The 5,345-nt window shown below is 44.7% G+C and overlaps 1 long non-coding RNA gene across 1 annotated transcript; it reads right to left on the bottom strand.

The window, feature by feature from the left end:
- Positions 1–1,822: 1,822 nt before the first annotated feature.
- On the bottom strand, positions 1,823–2,960 carry LOC124001584. Its single transcript, XR_006832814.1, has 4 exons — positions 2,824–2,960; positions 2,523–2,616; positions 2,233–2,409; positions 1,823–2,062 (listed from the first exon to the last, which is right to left on the bottom strand). It is a non-coding gene; the product is annotated as an uncharacterized LOC124001584 (long non-coding RNA).
- Between the last annotated feature and the right edge of the window lie 2,385 nt (positions 2,961–5,345).

Raw genomic sequence — 5,345 nt, forward strand, 5'->3', positions numbered from 1 at the left:
CTCTTCTCTGTATCACGGAGGCGCTCCGCACCGCTAAAGCTAACTCTCTCTCCTCTGCTCTCATCCTTCTAGACCTATCGGCTGCCTTCGATACTGTGAACCATCAGATCCTCCTCTCCACCCTCTCCGAGTTGGGCATCTCCGGCGTGGCCCATGCTTGGATTGCGTCCTACCTGACAGGTCGCTCCTACCAGGTGGCGTGGCGAGAATCTGTCTCCTCACCATGCGCTCTCACCACTGGTGTCCCCCAGGGCTCTGTTCTAGGCCCTCTCCTATTCTCGCTATACACCAAGTCACTTGGCTCTGTCATAACCTCACATGGTCTCTCCTATCATTGCTATGCAGACGACACACAATTAATCTTCTCCTTTCCCCCTTCTGATGACCAGGTGGCGAATCGCATCTCTGCATGTCTGGCAGACATATCAGTGTGGATGACGGATCACCACCTCAAGCTGAACTTCGGCAAGACGGAGCTGCTCTTCCTCCCGGGGAAGGACTGCCCGTTCCATGATCTCGCCATCACGGTTGACAACTCCATTGTGTCCTCCTCCCAGAGCGCTAAGAACCTTGGCGTGATCCTGGACAACACCCTGTCGTTCTCAACTAACATCAAGGCGGTGGCCCGTTCCTGTAGGTTCATGCTCTACAACATCCGCAGAGTACGACCCTGCCTCACACAGGAAGCGGCGCAGGTCCTAATCCAGGCACTTGTCATCTCCCGTCTGGATTACTGCAACTCGCTGTTGGCTGGGCTCCCTGCCTGTGCCATTAAACCCCTACAACTCATCCAGAACGCCGCAGCCCGTCTAGTGTTCAACCTTCCCAAGTTCTCTCACGTCACCCCGCTCCTCCGCTCTCTCCACTGGCTTCCAGTTGAAGCTCGCATCCCCTACAAGACCATGGTGCTTGCCTACGGAGCTGTGAGGGGAACGGCACCTCAGTACCTCCAGGCTCTGATCAGGCCCTACACCCAAATAAGGGCACTGCGTTCATCCACCTCTGGCCTGCTCGCCTCCCTACCACTGAGGAAGTACAGTTCCCGCTCAGCCCAGTCAAAACTGTTCGCTGCTCTGGCTCCCCAATGGTGGAACAAACTCCCTCACGACGCCAGGACAGCGGAGTCAATCACCACCTTCCGGAGACACCTGAAACCCCACCTCTTTAAGGAATACCTAGGATAGGATAAAGTAATCCTTCTCACCCCCCTCCCCCCTTAAAATATGTAGATGCACTATTGTAAAGTGGCTGTTCCACTGGATGTCATAAGGTGAATGCACCAATTTGTAAGTCGCTCTGGATAAGAGCGTCTGCTAAATGACTTAAATGTAAATGTAAATGTAACAAAGTGAACTAATTTCCATTCCATTCATAAGCAAATACATTTGATTCATACACTGGCTTGTCTGGCTGGCATGTATTCATTTTAAACAGGCATTCCCTTACCTACACTGAAATAACTTTAGTCCTCAATATTGATACAATTATTATTTTTTAAATCATAGCTCATTAGTACACCCTTGTGTTTGAATATATATCTATTGGATGTCTTATGATACAATTAATAATGTTGAAATAACAAATACCATCAAGAGATGTTACAATTTACAACAATGAACACCTTATGAAACAGCTGTGAAAACCAATCTAGCAATATTTTAGATTTAAAAACATAACCATTTATATTTTTTTGGTACATGTGTCAATTTACTTTCAGATTTTTTTGTACACTCACATGGCAATCAGACTGAAATACATAATTATGGTGTGTGGAATAGAGAGGAGGTGGGTCTTGTGTGGATGGGAGGTTCTGCCTGTCACTTGTTTTCAACAGGTAGTGAACTCAGAGGCGCTGCTGCTCTCTTTGTTCTGAGTGTTTGCAGTGCTAGTGTTTTTAGCTAATCTGTGCACCTCACAGTATGTGCCCAGTATGATAGTTGTTTTGCTCTTTCTTAGCAGATAATGACAACTTGACAATAACAGTAACTGGTGTAATGAAAAGTTGGAGGGTGGTTGGTAATGGAGGACATCATGTCTGGGTGTTAGGCAGAATCCCTAGGTCCTGGAGAACAGGAGCAGAGTAAAGGGAACAGGGTAGGAGACAGACGTAAACAAGCAAACACACAGGTTAAATTATTATCAGGTATGTAAAAATACAGTTATTTAATTATTTAATTTAAATGCTTGATTAGACATGCAATAATGTTAATCGCAGACAGAAAGGAAAGATACCTGTCTAATTTTTGATGTCAGTGGGGTTGGTAAGAGATGGTCTTTCCTGGGTCTCGCCTTCCTTTCGTCCTTCTTCCAAGCCATGTAATTCACCCAGATGTTGAAGCACTTGGTCCCCTTGATTCTTCTCAGGTGGCTCTCCTTTTTCTCATGCGCCCGGTCCATGTTCAGTCTCACCTTGATTGATAAAATAAATAAATGCAATTAAATGTCATATTATTACAAATACATCTCTTATATATCTCTTGGAAGGCCAGAAAATAAAATGAACAGTGGACAATTATTTTTACCTGGTCAAAAACCTCCACATCCATCCTGAAAGTGGACTTTGAAGGCATTCTGATCTGGTTTGACAACTTCCACATCAGGTGGAGTATCAGTGACCTCAAAGTACGTTATACAAAAACAGCAAAATAAAAACACTAAGTCAATCAAACATTTTTTATACTACAGTACATGCAATAATGTTATATACAACTGCATTGTTTACATCAGTTAATTAACTGCTGCGGCTCCCTCCATATAGCTGGCGATTCAGAGTGAATACTCTGGAGGTCTGGACACTGCTGTGTTATGTGCAAAGATAATTACCTTCAGATTTTCCTCCTTCCACCATTCCTGGTACCTATATCAAGGGACTTGACCATGGCAGTTCCGTTGGTCTGTTCCCCCAAACGTGAAGTCACCATACATCTACACATTCAGGTTATATATACAGTTGAAGTCAGAAGTTTACATACACTTAGCTTGGAGTCATTAAAACAAAATGTTCAACCACTCCACATATTTCTTGTTAACAAACTATAGTTTTGGCAAGTTGGTTAGGACATCTAATAAAAATTACAAGTAATTTTTCCAACAATTGTTTACAGACAGATTATTTCACTTATAATTCACTGTATCACAATTCCAGTGGGTCAGAAGTTTACATACACTAAGTTGACTGTGCCTTTAAACAGCTTGGAAAATTCCAGAAAATGATGTGGCTTTAGAAGCTTCTGATAGGCTAATTGACATAATTTGAGTCAATTGGAGGTGTACCTGTGGATGTATTTCAAGGCTTACCTTCAAACTCAGTGCCTCTTTGCTTGACATCATGCGGAAATCAAAAGAAATCAGCCAAGACCTCAGAAAATAAATTGCAGACCTCCACAAGTCTGGTTCATCCTTGGGAGCAATGTCCAAATGCCTGAAGGTAACACATTAATCTGTACAAACAATAGTACGCAAGTATAAACACCATGGGACCACGCAGCCGTCATACCGCTCAGGAAGGAGACGCGTTCTGTCTCCTAGAGATGAACGTACTTTGGTGCGAAAAGTATAAATCAATCGCAGAACAACAGCAAAGGACCTTGTGAAGATGCTGCTGGAGGAAACAGGTACAAAAGTATCTATATCTACAGTAAAACAAGTTATATATCGACATAACCTGAAAGGCTCCTCAGCAAGGAAGAAGTCACTGCTCCAAAACCGCCATAAAAAAAGTCAGACTACAGTTTACTTTTTGGAGAAATGTCCTCTGGTCTGATGAAACAAAAATAGAACTGTTTGGCCATAATGACCATTGTTATTAAAAGGGGGAGGCTTGCAAGCTGAAGAACACCATCCCAACAGTGAAGCACGGGGGTAGCAGCATCATGTTGTGGGTGTGCTTTGCTGCAGGAGGGACTGGTGCACTTCACAAAATAGATGGCATCATGAGGATGGAAAATTATGTGGATATATTGAAGCAACATCTCAAGACATCAGTCGGGAAGTTAAAGCTTGGTCGAAAATGGGTCTTCCAAATGGACAATGACCCCAAGCATACTTCCAAAGTTGCGGCAAAATGGCTTAAGAAAGTCAAGGTATTGGAGTGGCCATCACAAAGCCCTGACCTCAATCCCACAGAATATTTGTGGACAAGAACTGAAAAAGAAAACGTGTCTGAGCAAGGAGGCCTACTAACCTGACTCAATTACACCAGCTCTGTCAGGAGGAATGGGCCAATATTCACCCAACTTATTGTGGGAAGCTTGTGAAAGGCTACCCGAAACGTTTGACCCAAATCAAACAATTTAAAGGCAGTACTATTGTTATGGGATTTTTATGAATACTGACTAAATGATGTATACATTTAGCTTAGATTGATAAATAAACAGAATACTACTCTGTTACTGTATGAATGTATGAATCTTATTATAATCATAATACTGAATATACAGTGTGTAGTTTTAGTCAAGAATTAGAACAAGGACTTTCTGTTCCTTGTTAGAAACGAATGGAGCTATCGTCAGACCGGCTGGAATACTGTGTTCCTTACAGGACATTCTGTCCCTACCCAGGGAGGGGAGGGACCTTGGGCTTGTAGTAGATTGTTTAAAAGGTGGCAGACAATGTGTGTAAAGGCGTTCTTCATTTGTAGAAGCACGGGACTGAGGGGCAGCTCGCTCGAGACTGAGGGGCAGCCCGGAACTGAGGGGCAGTCCGGAACTGAGATGAAGCTCAGGCAGGTAGTAGGCTCCGGTAGATCCTGGCTGGCTGGCGGATCTGGAAGATTCTGGTTGACTAGCAGATCTGGAAGATTCTGGTTGGCTAGCAGATCTGGAAGAGACTGGTTGACTAGCAGATCTGGAAGAGACTGGTTGACTGGCAGATCTGGAAGAGACTGGTTGACTGGCAGATCTGGAAGAGACTGGTTGACTGGCAGATCTGGAAGAATCTGGTTGACTGGCAGATCTAGAAGATCATGGCTGACTGGCGGATCTAGCTGCTGTATGCAGACTGACAGCTCCTTGCAGACTGACAGCTCTGGCTGCTCCATGCAGGCTGACAGCTCCTTGCAGACTGACAGCTCCTTGCAGACTGGCAGCTCTTTGCAGACTGACAGCTCTGGCTGCTTCATGCAGACTGACAGCTTTGGCTGCTTCATGCAGACTGACAGCTCAGGCTGCTCCGAACAGGCAGGAGGCTCCGGCAGCGCTGTAGAGGAGGAAGGCTCTGATAGCGCTGAACAGGCAGGAGACTCCGACAGCGCAGGAGAGGAGAAACGCTCTGATAGCCCGGGTCTGGGCATGGTGTTAGTCTCATTGTTATCATTGCATGTGCATTGTTTTACTTGGAAAAACATT

Source organism: Oncorhynchus gorbuscha, linkage group LG17 (genome assembly GCF_021184085.1).
Source record: "Oncorhynchus gorbuscha isolate QuinsamMale2020 ecotype Even-year linkage group LG17, OgorEven_v1.0, whole genome shotgun sequence".
NCBI classification, from domain to species: Eukaryota; Metazoa; Chordata; class Actinopteri; order Salmoniformes; family Salmonidae; genus Oncorhynchus; species Oncorhynchus gorbuscha.